Source organism: Mauremys reevesii, linkage group 8 (assembly GCF_016161935.1).
Source record: "Mauremys reevesii isolate NIE-2019 linkage group 8, ASM1616193v1, whole genome shotgun sequence".
NCBI lineage: Eukaryota > Metazoa > Chordata > Testudines > Geoemydidae > Mauremys > Mauremys reevesii.
In genome coordinates this window covers 62,574,204-62,595,520 of record NC_052630.1, presented here as the reverse complement: position 1 = coordinate 62,595,520, position 21,317 = coordinate 62,574,204, and the positions used below count along the sequence as shown (strand labels likewise).

Sequence of the window (21,317 nt, the reverse complement as noted above, 5' to 3'; positions counted from 1 at the left end):
ACCTGTCACGCAGGGCATCATTTAACATCTCCTTAAATTCACAGTGTTCTGCTAGCTTTTTTAAAATTGCTACAAATTGTACAACTGTTTCATCTTCCTTTTGGTCTCTTTTGTGGAACCTATATCTTTCAGCAATTACCAGTGGTTTTGGGGAAAAATGGGACCCCAGGATTTCCACAATGTCACTGTAAGATTTAGTCTCTGGCTTAACAGGGTGTAGTAAGCTGCGTAGCAGGGAGTAGGTTTTAGCCCCTACAACACTTAAAAATATTGGCACCTTCTTCGCTTCTGTAATGTCATTTGCAATAACAAAAAGTTCAAAACGCTCAGTATACACAGGCCATTGCTCTATATTCTCATCAAAAGGTTCCAGTGGCCTGGTCAGAGTAGCCATGATTTTTAGTTTCACTTTCACAATCAGTGCAAACAAGCAGGTTTTTTGTTTGTTTGTTCTTTACCTTGACTTCTACTTCCTTTTGTTACTGGAGCAGCACCGGAATCCCATCCATCGTCACCACTTGTTATATCCTTGGGGGCAGCCGGTTTAGGAAGAAATCACTTGAGGCCAGACAGCAGACAGCTAACAAAAATGCCATTTTATTTACAGACACAGAGCTCACCCAACCGGCCGAAGCTGGCTGGGCTATCCCCTAATAATCTAACTCAGTTGCCATAGGAACAAAAACCATGACAACCAAATACACAACAAGGAACCTTATTCAAACAAGTAATTCTCTTAACTAAGGGCTAGGTTTTCAATGTATTTAGACACATAAAGGTGCAGTTAGAAGTCCAGTGGGAATCAGGTGTCTAAATGCTTTTGAAAATCCCCATGTTCTGTTTCAGTGAGGGAGCAAAACTGGTCTGTGTTTTTTGTGGGTTTTTTTTCCTGGAAGAGGGAGCGAGGAGTGGCCAAGTTTGGAATATTGCTGTAGCTCTCTTTAAATTACAGGAACAACAAATTCAACTATGACAGTAAGACTATTCTCTGGGAGGGCTCCAGCTCTGGTATTTTCTCCCCACCTTGGTCCAAAATAGCTCAAACTTGATGGTCATCTAAGCACATTGACAAGGTTTTAGGAGAAAGGTGAGGGAATGTTTCTCGGTAGGGCAAAGGGGTGGTTTATTGGCTGGCTGAGTTAATTCATTATTTATATATGATTAATTTTTCTGTGCTAGGTGGTCACCATTTGGGACAGTAAATCTAATTATTTTCCAGGGTGCCTTGATCTTTCTCTATGGGAATTTTGAATTATTTAAATCTAAAGAAACAATAAGTAATAAGAATACATGAATATAATTTAAGGTACCCAAACAATTAAAAAAATGACTGTGACCTGAATAGTGAAAGGATTAGTATAAACTATTATCTGTATAATCCCTCAAATACATTATATTCTTCTAAGTGGGGCAGGAGAGATAGCTCAGTGGTTTGAGCATTGGCTTGCTAAACCCAGGGATGTGAGTTCAATCCTTGAGGGGGCCACTTAGGGATCTGGGGCAAAAATTGGTCCTGCTAGTGAAGGCAGGGGGCTGGACTTGATGACCTTTCAAGGTCCCTTCTAGTTCTAGGAGATTGGTATATCTCCAATTATTACCTAAGTGTCTCAATGGTACATATCCACTTTATCCTCAGCAGACTCATTGTTCTCTGAAGACTTGCTGATGCATGGCCAATTCTGTGCAGACTTTCTGGACCCATAACCAGTTTGCCACAGACTTACTGATGCATCACCACTTCTCTGCAAGCTCACTGGTACATATTTACTGTCTTGCTGAAATTGCTCAAACACAGTTCTTTACAGATTAGCTGACACAAATTCAGTTTGTCACTACCACTACTGGTGCATAACAAGCCAGCTTGCACTGAAGGTTATACAGTAACTTTTTTAATATTCAGAAGAGTGTTGTTTGAAAGCAGCCTATACACTAAAAGGCTCAATACAGCAGAACAATGACAAAAGATTGTTTCCACAGAAAATTAGAAGACGGTAAAAACACAATGTTAATTTGTGGGTGATATAGCCAGAATATGAGGCCATAGGTTGGCTCCATAATTAATGTCAGTGCTAATGCTGTTAAAACATAATGGATGGAACCCACTGGCTTAACTCTGCTCCTTTTAAAGTCAATGGTAAAACTCCCATTGATTTCAATGAGTGCAGAATTTGCCATTGCGAAGTGCTTTTGAAAATCCCTTCCTATATCAATATGATCTCTCTTAGTAACTGCTATTACTGTTTGCAAGAGTAGTAGAGAGTAGTGTGTTAGAGGGTTTCCCTTGAGCACTTCAGGGGCAAGATTTATGCCCTTGGGTAGTTTCCAGGGACACAATTCTTTTCCCTTTTGAAGATCAGTACCAAGTTTTCCTCAGGATTTTAGTAACTCTTGGTTTTAGGTGATTCTTTAAAAACATGGCAGTTGTTTAGCTAGCAAATTTGCTAATTCCTTCAGTAACCTAGAGTATGTATTGTTAGACTGGCTAGTATGTATATATTCTGGTTTCCCAAATATCCCCTTACTTGGTCTATCAATAGTTATATCTGTAAGGTCCTCTATATTTCATCACCCAAAACTCTTTGCTTCATTTTTTATAACAAACTTTTTTTTTCAGGCGGGGGAGGGGGAGAATCTCAGCTACTTTGTAAATTCTCAGATAAAAACACTAATGAACAAGTTATAGGATTTTACATCCTTTCAAAGTAATGGTAAAGGGCATATAAATGTTATAAGATATTAGACAATTTTACCAGTTATACATCTTACTAAATATGGTGCATCTGAGGGCTTTGGATTTTATTATTCAAAGTTTTATTATTCCCTATACTCAGGTGTATTTTCTCCTTTTAGGCTGAAAACCCAAAGTTACAAAAATATTGTCACAGCAGAGATTTTGAATCCATTTCAACATCATAGAAGAAGCCCCATTCATTGGTGCATAAAGAATATCTTCAAATGCTTCCTACAATCCTTCTCAGTATGTGATTTTTTTTCTCATTTCAAAAAAGAAAAGAAATCCTCAAAATGTCACCAACCCATCCAAGTCTCCAGCTGTGATTGTGTACCCCAGGTAACTTTTCTTCTCTCTTTGGAGCAGTGATCTGCTGTATTAATAGCTCTAGTGTGGCTGAGTACTATCCGGTTCTTCCTTTTTTTATTTTAGATGCTGCTTCAATTGAAAAGATGGCTCTCCAATTTTGGTTCCTGATGGTTATTTCTTATTAATAATTTTTATATCATCATCATAGCTGAGAGTGGAGAATGTGAGGATAGCTATTGCATAAGTAGAAGTAAGTATTACAGTTGTCTCAATAGTAGCACTAGGAAAAGATATTTTATGTGTCTCTGGATGGTGCTTCCTTACCATTTTTACATCAGAAAAGAAGGATTAGTTATTTTATTATGGCATGTAATATTTAGATAAATATACTTCTTAGACGTGACCTGTAATTTCTCTCTCTGCAATCTCTCAATATTATTATTACTATGTAACATTTATATTGTAAAAGCACCTATGGGCCAATGAGATTAGGGCCCCTCTGAGCTAGGCACTATACATATCATGAATTACAGTCCCTTCCTGAAGGAATTTACAATCTCTCTCTCTCTCTCTAAGGACTGGATATTTACACTGAATAATATCTTACTCCTTGAGTCAATGAGGCTCAGAAATCAACAGTACAGTTCAAGTAGTAAGACTCTGAGTGAGTAAAGGCATCAGAATCTGTCCATAAAGAAGCATAAAAGCTCCTATCCCTCTAAACTTATTTGAAGGGATTTTTCTTTCCAAGAAGTTCTGCCAATAACTTTCTTTGTTTTGTATTTTAATGCGGAATCTACAAATCAGAGCACTATTCAAATTTGCCAAAGACACAGAGTTAGAAAATTCAAAAGGCAATTGTCAAGGTTATATTGCTCCCTGTCTTTTTTACCCTCTTGTTTAAATGCCTAAATCTCTTAGCCTGGACAAGCATTCTATAGCCACTGAGATTATGTATGTACATTTGATGCAGCTACAGTGAAGAAATACAATACAAACAGTAAAATCTGGACAACAAACTAAAACCAGCAGAAGCAGTCTAATCTTTTCCCCCCATTGTGGCATGGCATGAATTTTAACAAAGGCACAATATGCTACAAACACTTTAGGGCTGACAAGTTAATTGGATTTTTTTTTAAATATATTAGGAAGGAGATTTGACTATACTGTATTTAGCATAATATTACAGTTGCGTAAGACAATATGTGAGCTGTGGTTTTAAGTGAGCTTAACAGATTCCAGACATTCGTGGTTAGACAAAGCTGAATTAGCATAAGGAAAAGCTTAATAAACCCACTCATCTCACACACCTTCTCCATCAGCGATTATGCAAAGCACTCCATTGCAAGGGCCAAACCCTGCAGTGAACCTCCACTCTGGTCTCATTGATTTTTAGCAGAATTAGACAAGAACCCTAAAAAGAAAGATAGATTTGTAGTTAAAGACTGGAGTAGGACTTGTGAGAGTTGCGTTCAGTGCCTAACTTTGGCAGACTCCCTATGTGGTGCTGGACTCGTTTCTGTTCCCCTGTCCCGCATCTGTAAAATGGGGATAATGAAACATGTCTTTTGCCAGTCTTGCATATTTAGATTGTGAACACTTTCAGGCAGGGACTGTCTCCCATGCATTTATTCAGTGCCACAACAGAAAACCTAATTGAGATTGTGTCCCCAAGGGCTCCTGTAATAGAAGTATTAATATTTGTATAAGCCAGTGCAGAATATGGCCAAGCTTCTAAACATGTGGAACAATGAGGTGAGGTAATCTATGCTGCAGTCCCCTTAAAATTACTATCCGTAAAGAAGGTTCAAGTCCTCTGAGTAATGATTTCATTGCAAGTGATGTTCCTAAAGGTCACGAGGATCAGGGTGAAAACAGGATTTCTAAACTAGCTGTAACTGCTCATCTGTTCACACAAATCTGTGAAGGGCATTTCTCCAGCCTCATATTAACTTTACAGCTGTCACAGTTCATCTGCTTTAAATAGAATCTAGCTATTTTTTTTTGCCTAGAGCAGGTAGAATTTCTGTTTTTAAAAAAGGAGATGTGTGTTTGAAGCTAAATTGCTAAGGCAATAATTAAATTTGCCCAGTAAAACTTGATTTGTGCATAAAATCAGTTATTTAAAATAAATAAATAAAAAAGAACTGCATAGTAAATCAAATGGGCTGGCTGCTCTATGTTTTACATACATTTTGCATACATTACTGTAAGCATAGAGACAGATTTATCAGAGGGAAAATGAATAGATATTTTCCATTCCTGTAAATAAATGACATGCCTATAAACCCAATCTAACTCCCACTGAGGTGAGCAGGAATATTTCCATTGACTTTAATGGTAGTAGGACTGCACTTCTACTCTTTAAGTCCAAATCTTACAGCTTGTCTACACTATGCAGCTTCTAGTGAAAGGCTGTGTCAACACAGCCTTGTCGCTAAAAGTCATCATGTGTGAACATTCTGTCAGTATTTTGTCGGCACTTTTGCCAACAAAATACTTCCAGCCCCGCGAGCGGTTTTAGCTTTGTCGGCACACACTGCCGCTAGTGTCGGCAAAACTTTTGTCTTTCACATGGGGGCTTTTTTAAGTACCCGTGAAGACAAACGTTTTGTTGACAACGTCGCAGTGTAGACAAGCCCTAGTCATTGTGCAACACAAAGGAACAGTCTATGCTCTGGGGTCTGCCCAATCTGGGAATACTTTCCAAGCAAACTCTGTTGTAGCTCAGCGACTCCATGTAGTAAGCCCTTGCGCTTGGGAGCAAGCCTTGACTCACACAAGTAATCCCACAAGTAATCCCATTCAGTGGGACCACTCATAAAGTAAGGTTCTTCGATTTTTTAATATACAAAATGGGGTTTAATATACAAAAGGAGTCTCAAAGACCAGTGTTTCAAATAAGACCTTTTTCCTTTAGAAGCTTGTTAGACTATAATGGGGCTCCATGTAGGTGTAGATGCCAGAGATGTTATTAGATTCATGGCCAATATTAGCATCTTCCTTTGATTTTCTAGCACACAGGGCCAAATTAATGAAACAACTCCAAGATTGAATTTGCCCATTGATTTTTTTAGTTTTACAGAAAAAAAGGCCCCATGAGTTGTCCTACAAACACAGTAGCAACAACAGAGGCTGCAGCTATTTATTTTCTAGGAGTAAAAGAAGAAGGTCAGTACCAGCCTGAGGTTTAGCCTGTCAAAGACAATTACAACATGCACGACAGAATCCCCAAACAAACCAGTGCTATTTTTTTTATTTCACCTGTTGTTACCATTGATAAAAGATGACAACATTTGTTATGGTTTCCTCCAGTTCTGAAGGGATGACATTTTCTCCTTTGGACTGGAATGTGTTATAAGAAACAGTAACTAAAAATCAGTTTTACTGAAGCTGAGCTTGACAGAAGGAGAATGACTGTGTTGATGATGCAGCAAGCAGAGCCAGGAAACTTCATGATTGAAAGCATTGATTGCAAAATACAGAATTAATAACTGGGGTGTTTAGATAAAAACACCAAACAATGTACTCGCTTCTCCTCTGCTCTCATCTATCTCTTTCCAGATGACAGCTTAAAAAAGAGTCATTGATAGTGAAATATAAAATTGCACCATACAGGCCTAACTAAACTTCAAGTCTTGCCTTGCCACTTATTATTTAGGGCAATGAGCAAAGAAAGCTGTCCAAAAGGTGGGGCGCGGGGAGACAATACATTCCAGGCACAGTAAAAGCAGGGTATTTTTTATTGAAATGATGTTTTTGTTTAAAAACTAACTCCTAAACTGCATATTCACTATAACCTATAATTCGGAATAAACTGCTCTACAAAGACTATAAATGATTTATTAATGATCACATATTCAAGGCATGGGTTTTTTTAATTTAAGTTTTCATAATTAAAAGTTGAACACTACAGGGCTAATATGTAGTAATTTGTAATCAGCAGGTAGCTTTCTATTTCATTACTAAATCACGTAGTGCTAACTATCAGAGTTACATTTATTATTTACCAATGCTATATTTTGGCCTAAATTATTAAAAAGTGGTTACTACATGCAGTTTGGTGCATCCAGGACTTTGACTTCCACATGCACTTCTAACTCCTTCAGTTGCACACCTAATTACCCAATTTGCATATTCAAATGCATCTTCATGCACAAACACAAATTTTACACATGTGAATGGAAACCCACCCATGGAGACTGAGGCCTAAAACTTACCCTGAAATTGGGAGAAATCGCAAATACCCGTGAAGAGAGAAATAATGCAAATAGACCTATGAACATTTATTAATATAAGCAGTAAATGCCAATATCTGGAACATTAATATGAAATGGGTGAGAGAAACTTGGAAAGCATAAATGCAGATATAGACCTAGGCTTGATATAGGACAACACACAAGATTTCAGTATTATATGGAAGCAAAAGAGGCTAGCAAAACTGTGGGCTAAATAGGCAAAGGTGTCAATCTCATCATGGGGTAGGGAGATAATACATCTTAAAACATGCCCTCTCTCTACTCTCCCTCATCCTGAAATGTCCACTTGCTGAAGTGGGACGGGAGGGTAAAGATAATGGTGTAAGTCCTGTCTTCTGCTGGATTTTTATCAATGGGGAATTGCTATCCTCTAGGGAAATTCACCTTTGGATAGCCATGACTGGAATCTGGGCTCCTTTGAGTATAATAAACTCAAAAGCACTGGAGCAGAAATGAGAATCAGTCCTAGTTTCTTTATTGCTAGAATCAGTAGTTTAACTGTAAAACAAACTAATTTTATTATTTATTTTGGTACAATTTTTCTCCTTTAATTTAGACTTTGATTAAATTAGTTTGATAAAATATTTCTGCCAACCTGGTGTCCTAGATTTTTTTTAAGTGTCTGTTGGGGAGGAAGGGAGGAGTTTAAACTTTCACTACCATGTAGTTTTCAGAATACTCTAATTTTAGCCCATCTCTGCAAATATAGATGGGCATTAACGTGGTGGTGTTGGAGTTGTCTTATTTAGTGTGACAAGCTGAGGCACCTTCAGGGTGCCCACCACTGCGGAACTCACATTCGATCTTACCCAGTGTAATTATGAGCTGTGACAAGAGTTCCCAAAAGACATCAGTGCACTTGAGAAGACTGCTCAGGCTCAGTATTACCTAAATTAATCAACTGAGTTTATGTCATGGATTGAGAATATGAAGTCAGATAATCTAAATTTTGATTTTGTTGGTTTCTTTGTTTTAAAGGAAGTTTCTATCATCATGGTTGCTGAGAAAACCTTTAAAATGTTATCTGAGTGCACCCTAAAGGCAGAAAGCAAATAAAGAGACCCAAGTATCAGAGGGGTAGCCGTGTTAGTCTGGATCTGTAAAAGCAACAAAGAATCCTGTGGCACCTTATAGACTAACAGACGTTTTGCAGCATGAGCTTTCGTGGGTGAATACCCACTTCCTCGGATGCAAGGAAGGAAGTGGGTATTCACCCACTTCCCTTGGATGCAAGGAAGGAAGTGGGTATTCACCCACTTCCCTTGCATCCGAGGAAGTGGGTATTCACCCACGAAAGCTCATGCTGCAAAACGTCTGTTAGTCTATAAGGTGCCACAGGATTCTTTGTTGCTTAAAAAGACCCAGTATCTATTTTTTTAAAAATCTCATGATATTTTGGCCATAAACTATTTTGAATGCTCAGAGTTAGCAATGTTTCTATGAGACCTTTAGCACAGTATATAATCTTAAGATTTTTTTCTCATTAAAATCTTCTATATGTTTAAGTTATATCACAAGCAACAATGAAAAATTGTTCAAAAGACTGTACCGATCTCGTGGTTCTAGTGCTATCTTTAGTCATGCTTTCAACTTTTTATATTATTGTAGTAGGCTTCCCCTCCTCAATTAGCTGGGTTGTAAGTGGGTGTGGTTTGAGAGAATTGTTGGGGAAATGGAAATTAAAATGAAAATAAATTTGTTTTGGGGGGGGGGGAGTAGAGGGTGGGGCGGATAGACCTGTGTGTTACCAGCTCTAGCTATCAGTCCCGGAGGCTGCATTACAATTGACTGGGTTATTTTGACAAGGTGGGTCTCACCTCATTCCTTCAGGTAATGTAACATCAGGGGTATCATAATCTCTTCTTTACAGACAATTTCTCTCTATATAATATATATATATACACACACACACACTCACTCATATTTTATAGACAGACGCTCCCCAACTTACGCAAGCATTCCATTCAGAACACCTTGCATAACTCGAATTTTGCATAAGTCAGAAATGTATACCCGATAATTACGCCCCCCCCCAGACCCCCTCTTCCTATTTCTAACTTACAGAATTTTTTCTGTAAATTCGGATTTGCGTAAGTTGGGTTTGAGTAACCTGGGGGGGCATCTGAATACAAAATGCATGTACAGGGTTCACTGTCACAATAGCCATTATATGTTTTAACTACATAACAAGATTTTAATGGGGGAAATATATAATATTTCCTGCCCAAAGGATTTTCAGAAACACTCAACAGGTGCCTGAGTTCACTCCCACTGATATCAGTAGTAAAAGTTACATTGACTTTAGTGGGAGTAGGGCTAAACTAACACTGAATGCTTCTGTACATTCCACCCAAACCATCTCATGGTTATTTACACAAACTGTGGGAATTGTGTGTGTATACAACCTATTTCATTCATATATAAACATAGATCTTTATGTTGCTCACATTAATTACCTGTGTATTTATTCATTTTCATTTATTCATTCTTATATAATTCTCTCCTTGTTATTAATCAGTTGTCATCACCTCTCCTCTAGATTACATCAATGAAATTTACTGGGCTTAAAGCATCAGTCCTCAGAACTGTGACTAGAGCAGCATATACTGGCTCCTCTCCATAGCAATATTCATAGATTCCAAGGCCAGAAGGGACCACTCTGATCAACTAACTAGCCTGCCATCCTGTATAGCACAGGCTAGAGCAGTTAGAACTTCCCCAAAATAATTCCTAGAGCATAGCTTTCAGAAAAGCAGCCAGTCTTGATTTAAAAATTGAAAGTGATAGAGAATCCAATAGGAGTACTTGTGGCACCTTAGAGACTAACAAATTTATTTCAGCATCCGAAGAAGTGAGCTGTAGCTCATGAAAGCTCATGCTGAAATAGATTTGTTAGTCTCTAAGGTGCCACAAGTACTCCTGTTCTTTTTGTGGATACAGACTAACACGGCTGCTACTCTGAAACCAGAGTATCCAATATGACCTTTGGTAAACTGTTCCAATAGTTAATTACTCTCACTGTTAAAAATGTTACACCTTATTTCCTTCCAGTCTGAATTTTTCTAGCTTCAACTTCTAGCCACTGGATTGTGTTCTGCTTTTCTCTACTAGACTGAAGAACCCACTATTAAATATTTTTCCCCATGAAGGTACTTATATAGCATGATCAAGCCACCACTTAACTTTTTCTTTGTTAAGCTAAATACACCTCTACCTCGATATAACACAACCCGATATAACATGAATTCGGACATAACACGGTAAAGCAGTGCTCTGGGAGGGGACACGGGGGTGGTGGGGCTGCACACTCCGGTGGATCAAAGCAAGTTCAATATAATGCAGTTTTACCTATAATGCAGTAAGATTTTTTGGCTCCCGAGGACAGCGTTATATCGAGGTAGAAATGTAGCTTAAACTTCTTGAGTCTATCACTATAAGGCTGTTTTCTAATCTTTAAACCATTCTCACAGCCTCTCTCTGAATCCTCTCCAGATTATTAACATCCTTCTTGAATTGTGGACCTCACATCTGGACACAGCATGCCAGCAGTGGTGGTATCAGTGCCAAATACAGTGGTAAAATAACTCTACTCCTATTTGATATTCTCACATTTATGTATCCAAGGATCACATTAGACCTTTTGGCCACAGCATAACTCTGAGTTCATGCTCAGCTGATCATCCACTATGACCCCAAATCTTTTTCAGAAATCACTGCTTCCCAGGATAGAGTTCCCCATGCTATAAATATGGTCTACACTGGCTGCTTGCACACAGCTTACCAACCAATGAAGATGGCTCTGTATCAGTGACCTGTCCTCTTCATTATTTGCAACTCCACCAATTTGGGTCATCTGCAAACTTTATCAGTAGGAATTTTGTTTTCTTCCAGGTCATTGATAAAAATATTACAGTTAAGGCTGTGAGTCTGTCATGGCAGTCATGGATTCAGTGACTTTCCATGACCTCCATGACTGCTACAACGGCTGGTGCTGGCTCAGAGGCTGCCCAAGCCGGGCAGCCTCTGAGCCAGCAGCAGTAGTTTGGGTGTGTGGGAGGTGGCTCAGGGCTAGGAGCAGGGGGGCACTTACCTCAGGGGTTGGGGGCTTCCTTGCTCCCACTGGCATGGCCCTGCAGCTCCTCGATGGTGGAGGGGCTGGGGTGGCATTGGCTCTGTGCCCACAGGCCCCATCCCCGCAGCTCCCAGTGGCCAGGAACCACAGCCAATGGGAGCTGCAGTAGCCGGTGCTTTTGTCAGGAGCAGCGTGCAGAGTCCCTGGTCCCTCCACTGCCTAGGAGCTGCAGGGACATGGAGCCGGGTAGGAAGCCCCTGTCAACTCTGCCAACCCTCCCCCCGCCTCCAGCACCAGTGGGGGTCCTGGGCCATGCGCTGCTGTCCCCACCCAGCACCAGCAGGGTCCCGAGCCACTTCCCCCAGCACCCGTGGTGCCCCTGGACCACCCCCCACCCCGAGCACTCACAGCCCCCCACCCAAGTTTTAGTCACAGGTATTTTTAGTAAAAGTAATTGACAGGTCATGGACCATGAACTTTTGTTACTAAAAATACCCATGACTAAAATGTAGCCTTAATTACAGTTGCCCAGTCCCTGCAGCACCTCATAAAAAACACCCATTTGATGATGATTCCCCCATTTACAATTACATTTTGATACCTATCAACTAGCCATCTTTTAATCCAATTAACGTATGCTATGTTGATTTTATATTGTTCTAGGTTTTTTAATGAACATGCTGTGCAGCACTAAATCAAAACATTTTAGTCTCGGTATATTATATCAACACTATTACCGTTATCAACCAAACTTGTAATCTCATTTAAAAGAATCAAGTAAGTTTAGCAGGTTTTATTTCCCATAAATTTATGTTATTGGCATTATATGACCCTCCTCTCATTCTTTATTAATCCCATATCATCTGCTCCATTAACTTACCCAGGATCAACATCAGACTGATAAGTCCCTGGATCATCTAATTCACCCTTTTTAAATTCTGGCATATCATTGACTTTCTTCCAGTCTTCTAGAACTTTCCCAGTGTTCCAAGACATTGAAAATCAGAGTCCAGCAAGCTCCTCACTTAGGTCTTTTAAAGTTCTTTGACCTGCCAATTTAAAAATCTCTGACTTTAGTAGCTGCTGTTTAACATCCTCCTGAGAAACTAGTGTAAAGGAAAGAGTGTTACCATCTGTTTTTCCCCCAGACACATATTTGTTGAATGCTTCTGCCGTTTTTCCATTATTATTGATAATTCTATCATTTCAATATAGTTAAAAAACTCCTTCATATTGTCCTCGACTCTGCTGGCCGTAGATTTCTCCATGTATGCTTTGCTTCTGTTATCAATTTTCTACAATTCCTAGCTTCTGATTTCTATTAATTACAATATGAATATATTATGTCCAATAACACATTGTCCCTATGCTTCGTTCACTGCACAAGCTTCCTAGTAAGCACTTGCTTCAAGTTTAAGGACTTAGGAAAATCAATGTGAGTTAGGCTTTTGAAAATCCCACTAGGCCTCTACCTCCTTCTGTAGGTGCCTAAATACCTTTAAAATCTCACCTCAGTCATTATTTGCAAGGTGCTAAGTAGTTTGAGCCCCAGATAGATCTGTCTCCATGGTACCTTTGCCATCCTCAGTCATGCTACTCCTCAGGCTCTGTAGAATTGTCTACAGCAAGAGTGAAGCTCATTTGTGCAGGAGACAGATTGTTCTTGGAGGCTGATTCAAAATTCTAGACCTCAACTAAGAACTGCTACAAACCTTGCCCTTTTCTGACCCAAATACAAAGCTCACCTTGTTCCTCAAACAGCAATAAAATAAACCAAGAAGTCTTTTTTCTGTGAGGATTGGAAAGGAATCCCACTTGACTGATATAAGCCACTGCCAGATCCTCAACCCGTCTAAATTGTCAGAGCTCCACTGATGTCAATGAAGCTACACTGATTTACATCTGCAGATGTCTTGACCCATTATACTTATTTTAAACTCTGAATGGCTCTCAGATACCATAATGATATGTCTGGTATAAAACTTGAATTCTATACACTCCAGACTGCTGATTTATATACATACATAATACAATGTGTTAATAATAAACTACTAACAATGGACCACTCATGACAGACAAAGGCCACAGAATGTATTAAAATGGACAAAATAGATTTTCAGCTTGCCATCAGCTTTTGTATTCACATATTTTATCAAACATCCAAAGATATTTCCTCCATCCTACATGATTCCATTCATGAATACTACGGATAAATTACATTATAAAAGCATCCCCATGTTACTTGGGATAGCAAGGCACTCAGAATCCAAGAAAAAGTAAATCTGAATGTTCCTAAAATAGCTCAGAACTCCAGACTGTTCAAATACCCTAAGTACCAGTGTTGAATATCAACAACATTGGGAGACAAAGAAATAAAAAGATACATTCAGCAGTTTATGGATTTTGGGAGCCATGTTAGACCCAAAATGAAACACAAAACATACAAAAGCATATCTAAATAAATAACTGTACTTCAGTAGTACACTACAAACTAATCCTTCTCCTCAGATATGATGCTCAAAAAATGAAAAAAAAAAAGTGTTGGGGGGGTGCTTTTAGCAGCAACAATTTCTAAAGTGCCTAAGTGACTCAAGCTCCTAAGTCCCATTTTCAGAGGCTTAGATATTTAAGAATTTACATCGCATGGGCTTACAATGAGACTTAAACTCATAAGTCATATAGCTGCTTTAGAAAACGTTGTCATAGATGTCTTGACTCAGTAAATGGTACAAGATAGTTATGTACATAAAGGAGCAGGAGGCAACTGTCTTTTACTTAGTACATAGTTATTCTCGTCTCTGATAAATGTCTAATAGCTCTCAGATGTTTGCACAATAGGGCCTTTGTTATCCTCTCTCCATCTCAGTCTCAAAAAAGGGTCCACTGCATATAACAAAAGAAAGCAAGGACATCAGAAGGATGAGAAGGTGGGCTTTTTTTCAGTCAGATGGATGCTGCTCTCACTGCAGTTAGAGGTAGGAGGCCACCAGTGACCTTTCTCCATTCTGCTACTCTTTCACAGGGACAAAGAGGCTTCCAAAAGTCTCCCCATCAACCACACAGAAATATAGCTGAACTCTTGTTTTAATATAAACATTATAAAATGTGACAAAGCTCTTTGGGCTAATTCTGACTCTGTTGAAATCAGTGAGGTTATATGAGTTTAAAACAGCATACATGAGATCAGAATCAGACCCTTTGTACATACATATACAAAATATATATATTTGTACCAAACCTACGCATTAGATCCCAACATTCCCAAACCTTAAATATGAATACAGCAAATATCAGAGCTAACCCTTTCACAACCAAAACCACAGAGTCTGAGCAAATCTTCCCTTCCAAAACTGTCTCTAATAGTCTCTAACAGATGCTTGCATCACCTTGGAGACACTGTGTGTGTCTTTTCAGACTTTGGGGGAATGTACCTTGCTTCTCTTTTTCATCCTTTCAGGAACTCTCATTCAGAAGAGGTTTCCCTTAAGACAAAAACTTTTCTAGGACAATTCAGATGTCCTCAGCATTTCCTATTCATCTCTTCCAATATTAAAACACACACATCAGAGTACCAAACAAACTCCACATAGCTAGTTAGAGCAACCAAGGATTCTCCTGGTGCAGCATCCAGGCCCAAAGTCAGCTTGAGAGCAATTAGATTTGAAGGCAGATCAGCATCCATTGTATTGCCACAAAACTGCCAAGTGTTCCAGTTCATCAGCACTCCACTGGAACATTCCTATATCACACTTTCCACAAAGTTCCTCACCTGCTGCAATCAATAAATATGCAGTACGAACAACACACAGCTCCTATTTACAGGAGTTCATTACAATTTTTATCAACTATTTTAGAAATGATTTTTAAATACTTTCCCCTAGAACAGTGGTTTTCATTGTGTGGTCCATAGACTCCTGGAGGGTGCTCAGACTATGTCTAAGATCTCCAAAGGAATCCGCACCTCCATTTGAAATTTATTAGGGGTTTGTGAATGAAAAAAGGTTGAAACCTACCACCCTAGAAGATCAAAGAGTTCTGCCTCTCTATCTTTATTCTTAATTTTTTTTCCTGTTCATCCTTACAAGCCATATTCTGATCCTTGGGGCTTTTTTCTAGTTTCACTTACACAGGTTTTACACTAATGTAATTCTCTTGACTTCAGTGGAAATTAGTCCTTATTTACCCCCAGGGTAAGGTCAGAACCAGTCCCCGTCACCTTTGTTGACCTTGAATGATCTATATGGCAGGTTTCTTTTCCCAATATACCTAAAACTTTGCTCATATACTATGATGCACAGTTAGTTCAGGGATAAAAAGAGTCCAGACTACTGACCAATCAGTAACAATCATGCAACCCCACTGACTTAAAAAGTACTGGACTTCAGCGGAGAGGTAAGGGTGTCATAAATAACAAAATTTAGTGATTTATTCACATTGATTTGTATTTTAGCTAAATTGTGTGGAAAGGTCTATGCCCTTACTAAACAGCTTCAAATTCCATAACTGGCACTTACTTCACAGCTCATCTTAAGTCACAGTATATGATGATCATGTTACAAGGAACAGTGTTTCTAATACAGATCTGAGTTCACGATGCTTCCAATGTGCTATGCATACAGTATACATTCTACCACTCTCCAGACCCCTCAGATCTCAATTCAACAAGGTGTTTAAGCATGTGCCTATGAGAGTAACCCCATTGAAGTCAATTGGACTTCTGATGTACTCAGAGTTTCATTTGTGTTTTAGAACTTTGCTCAATCATGTCCTTTGGAACTAGCAGCCAAACCCTGATGTGAACAGCTATGTTGGGTTAGGAGCCTTCTGAATAATATACAATCCAAAAAGTCAAAACATATGAAGGACAGGAAGTGTAAAGGGATGGGCCACCCTTTTGGCCCAGTTTGGCACTGCAGGTGAGTCCCACTTTACCTTCCCTTTACCTTGGTGTCAACCAAACTATTTTCACAGATCAGGGCAATGAGAAGCCAAAATAAGCTAATCAAAAGACATACATGTCCTTTAAGGAAGACCCAGGGAAGGAACACATGGACTAACAGATCAAAAGTTCTTAGCTCAGGACCCAGGTGCAGATCTCCCAAAATAAAAATAAAAAACAATGCATCTGTGCCTGGCTAGGCTAGCCTTACACAGCTGGAAGAGATCATTAGCCCTTCACTGTGCCATTATTCCTCCCTCACGTAGCTTCCTCTTACTGTTTGATTAGCTCACCTGTGCCAAGCAGGGAGTCTCCTTAAATTGCACCCCAGCTTTTCTGTTTATGAGCTCCAGGCTGACCCTTTAAGGGGTAGTACACTTAAAGGGGAAAAGAGAGATATCAAACACACAATGATGTTATGCACATGTTTTGTTAGTTCTCCCGTCACATACACATATATTTTGTATTTGCATATGTATAATCCTTTCCCCTGGCCTCCATATGTCTTGACTTTTTGGATTGCAGTCTCATCAGGGCAGGAGCTGTAACTTGTTATTTGTTTGCACAGTAGCTAGCACAATGGGGCCTCTGATCCTGATTGGAGATTTTGTGCACCAACGTAACACAAAATGTTCATAGTAATTTATTATGCATAATCAGGTGTAATTTCAACTGTGGACTGACATACTTGCTCTCTATTTCAACTGATTGTTCCATAAGTAAAGAGCATCCTTGGCATACTGAACTTTCAGAAAGCTCAGTTTGAAATTTGTCTTTCTTAAGAAGTCTTGTGTAATGCCTGCAATTCATAATTCTTCCACTCCAATAATGCACAAAAAAAAAAAAGAGTCAAGAGCTATCGGAGGATGCCCATTGATATACTTTATGCAGTCTAAACCAAGGGTGGGCAAACGTTTTGATCTGAGGGCCACATTGGGGTTGCAAAACCGTATGGAGGGCCTGGTGGGGAAGGCTGTGCCTCCCCAAACAGCCTGGCCCCTGCCCCCTATCTGACCCCTCCCACTTCCCGCCCCCTGGCTGCCCCCCTCAGAATCCCCAACCCATCCAACTCCCGCACTCCTTGTCCCCTAACCACCCCTTCCCAGGACCCCACCTCCTATCTAACGCCCCTGCTCCCAGTCCCCTGACTGCTCTGACCCCTATACACACCCCCGCCTCTTGACAGACCCCCCAGTTCCCCATCCCAACCCCTATCCACACTCCTGCCCCCTGAGACTCCTACACTTATTCAACCCCACCACACACACACACATTCCCCATCCCCTGACCACCCCCCCAGAACCTCCGCCCCATTCAACCACTCCTTGTCCCCTGACTGGCCCTAGGGACACCCGCCCCATATCCAACACCCCATCCCTGGCCCTGGCCCCCTTACCATGCCGCTCAGAGCAGCATGTCTGGCAGCCACACCACCCAGCCGGAGCCAGACACGCTGCCGCGCTGCTCAGCAGGAGTGCGCAACTCCGCTGCCCAGAGTGCTGCCCATGCAGCGGTATGGCTGCAAGGGAGAGGGGACTGTGGGGGAGGGGACAGGAGCTCAAGGGCCTGGCAGGACAGTCCCACGGGCCACAGTTTGCCCACCTCTGATCTAAATGGTTGCATATAGAGCATTATAAACAGTTAGTAATTTCCACATCACCCTACTCCACCCTAACCACATTGGCATGATAGCATGGACCAACATTAATGCCACAGCAGTGCACATATAGTATTAAAGGAAAGTACAAATTGGTATTCAAATAATCTCTCTGTATATAAATATGAGTTTGATACAATCTGTAAATACAAAATGTGAAAATGTGTTGTCCCAGTTACTTTTTCCTCATCTAAGTTATCTAACTTCTGGAAACAAAAATATCCCAGCTCTCAAATTGCTGTGTACAGAAAATGGTTCCATAACCACATTAACAAGTATGCCCGCTGATACATGACTCAGGTACTGTTTTTCAAAATCCTTTTCCTTGCTTTCATCTCTCTTTTACAGACAGTTTTGTTGCTAACAAAAGACAAGTAGGCAAGCTTAAAATTAGACCATTCGTTCTCCTATATTAACAGAGCAAAATAACAGCCCTTACTGGCAGATTGCCTATATAAGCAGTCACTTCAGTGTCACAAAGCATAGACATTAATTAAACCAGTGACTTTTTTCCTTCTCCATAGTAAGAGGCAATGATGCAAGTAAAATGAGCTTTTTTAAAGCTGACTTCACACTGGTATTTCTAACAGACCACTATTTGCATTATTGATTTTTCAAAAGTTAGCAGCTTGTGGTCACCTTGACTAAATGTCAGATTCTTTAAAATGTCATCTACCAAGAGAGCTTGTTTTCAGTTGTAGTGCATACACATAGGTACTAAAGCTGCATGGAATGATTTGAAACAAATCCTGATCTCAGATGAAATCTGAATGATGTGGTTCACAGCACCCCACTAGCACATTTGAAAATCACTTTAAAAAATGTATGTAGCCCCATAATAGTCTTTAATCTCTCTGGGGTGCTTTAAGGTATGAGTCCTCATAGTACTGTTGTATTTGCATTTACGTATTTCTGATAAGAATATTTGGTGCAAGTCCCAATATGGTGAACATCTTACAATCTGAAAATCTTGCCCATATAGGTCTTATCAAAAGCTGCCATGATTTTCAACAGTTGAGTTGGATCATTGAAGTTGATAGGTTATGGTTTAACAAAATATTATATAGAAGAATCAGATTAGAGAGCTAAATTACCGAATCTCCATGGTTTGTGAGAATAGACTGCCCAGATATAGATCTCAGACTGGCTTACTGAGGTGGATAGAGCCTATGACTTATATGAATAAGTTTTAACAAATTCATCTTTTACCATGAGACCTGACAGAAGGCAAGGCCAGATGAAGTCGCATTCTCCTCCGCTTTCCTGAACACCCTCAAAAAGGCCAGGCAAACTATGGAACAACAGAACAATCCCACTTAAGACCTCAATCCAGCAAAGTACTTAAACACAATTAACTTTAAGCACATGAGCAGTCTCATCAACTTTAATTGCAACTACTCACATGATTCAAGTTAAGAACATGCTTATTTGCTTTCCTAGAGTTCTAATGGGGGAATTAAAGCAGTAATAAAGGCCTTTGCCAAAATGCATCAAAATTAGCCTTTAGCTCTGATGCAACAACAGAACACTGATCCCAGAGAAATACATTTTCTTTGCAGAATTGGGATATATCTGAGTCCTTCATCTTAGCAAGCAAATACACGATAATCATAAATGTCAAATGAAAACTTTATAAACTGTTCCAGAAATAAATATTAATGATGAACCTGAGCTGCAAAAATAAGATCTAGATTTTAAAACCTCAGAGTTCAGTGGGATTCATATTTGGAGTTTTGGTATGGCTAATGAAATGGCAGACTGTTCTTACTAGCCTTAGCCCTATAGGGACCCTTGTAGGAGAAATTCAGCCATGAAATCCAGATCCAAGTTTGTATTTGACAGGGTTTTGGAGGGAGGCTGAGCATTTCTTCACAGATGCAATGGGGGTAGAAAGGTCTTGATGGGGCCCCTAGGCACTACCATAATATAAATACATAGAGTAACAACAACAATTAACAGTCACAAAAAGGAAGGTGTGCTTCCAAAGCAAGTGATCCAGACGTGTGAAAGAAGCTGGGATGATAGAGAAAGGCCCAAACCACTCGAAAAAAAATATTTACACAAAGTTTAAACAGGGAAGACTATTATTTCCCTTTGCAGAAAAATGTCTCCATGTTGTGTGTAACTTGTTACTATTTCTCGCTACCCCAGACGGCCCCCTCAATTTGGCACTCACAATCTATAGCGTATGGGCCTGTTTCCCACTAGTACAGTATCTCCTTTTCCTTTCTCCTCATTTAACCTGGAATCATCTTGCTTACAACTCTTTATCACTTGACTCTGATTATGTGCTATGTACCCTATAAATCCTTATCTTAAACAAAACAACATGTCTGTCCACAGTATTTGGGTAATTATGTTGTGCCCATCCCCACAATCTTCCTTTCCCCTCCCTGGGAAATTTCAGCCCACATACTGTGCTGACAGAAAGAAAAATAACCTTGGGTTAGCCAACAGCTATAAGGCTAGATTGTGACTGGTTGCATTCTCTGTTATGTAGAACCCGTCCCCTCTCTTATATGTTTTTTGCAGGGGACAGCTCTGTGGCCTGAGAGCATGGGCTGCTCCTTGCTAACATCTCAGGAGATGGAGGGTAGATAGAAGGCAAAGCTGACAGGAGGGGAACATATACTACAAACTTTTATAGAGTGGCACAGCCACGCTTCTGAGAAATGTAATGAGATGTTGTTGTCCAATGGACAGCACTGGGCTGAGTCTCAGGAGACTGAGTTCTATTCCTGTCTCTACCACTGACCTTCTGGGTGACCTTGTGTAAGTCATTTCCCCTCTCTGTGCCTCTGTTTCCCAATCTGTAAAATGAGGATAACGATACTAACCACCTCTGTAAAGTGCTTTGAAATCTAGGGATAAAACATGCTATATGAGAGAGATTATTATCCCTGAGGTGCCAGGCCATTCAGAGCTCCCACTGGGGCACTTCTACAAGGGTCCCTATAGGGCTATGGCTAGTCAGCACAGTCTGCATATTAGCTTTTAAGGACTTTAAAAATTACACATCATATACACTTGAAACAAACAGTATAGCATTTCCTTTGGTGAGGCACCTCTCTCTATGCTACACAAGGAATATTGCCAGGTAGTTTAACAGGAGCATACTGTCTCCTAGTGAGACATCAGAATTGTTTACAATAAACTGAACTGCAGGGATATGACCTATTACTGAGCCTTTAAAATAGAATGCTTGCCACTCAATTTTCTTGTGTCTCGCCTCTTCAGGTAGTGCCTAAATCCTAGTGTTACTTATTTTGTCACTTTGTCTAAGGTAACAAAAGCTTTATTTATCTGCAGTTCGACTCTGGCTGTGCTAACTTTCCTGGAGTGACTAACTG

At 39.9% G+C, this 21,317-nt stretch overlaps 2 long non-coding RNA genes across 11 annotated transcripts in view; one reads left to right on the top strand and one right to left on the bottom strand.

The window, feature by feature from the left end:
- Positions 1-21,317, bottom strand: part of LOC120369796 — an 86,041-nt gene that overhangs the window by 32,576 nt on the left and 32,148 nt on the right. For both annotated transcript variants that reach the window (XR_005583438.1, XR_005583437.1), the window contains exon 2: positions 4,351-4,454. This is a non-coding gene — a long non-coding RNA (uncharacterized LOC120369796). The remainder of the gene's footprint in view (positions 1-4,350; positions 4,455-21,317) is intronic.
- Positions 715-21,317, top strand: part of LOC120369795 — a 33,726-nt gene continuing 13,123 nt past the window's right edge. For 3 of the 9 annotated variants that reach the window (XR_005583433.1, XR_005583430.1, XR_005583428.1), the window contains exons 1-3: positions 715-1,087; positions 2,851-3,070; positions 3,164-3,290. This is a non-coding gene — a long non-coding RNA (uncharacterized LOC120369795). Of the gene's footprint in view, positions 1,088-2,850; positions 3,071-3,163; positions 3,291-3,616; positions 3,705-10,791; positions 10,875-16,120; positions 16,235-21,317 lie in introns of those variants that run through there. The other 6 variants (XR_005583435.1, XR_005583429.1, XR_005583434.1 and 3 more) reach the window with 4 other exon arrangements.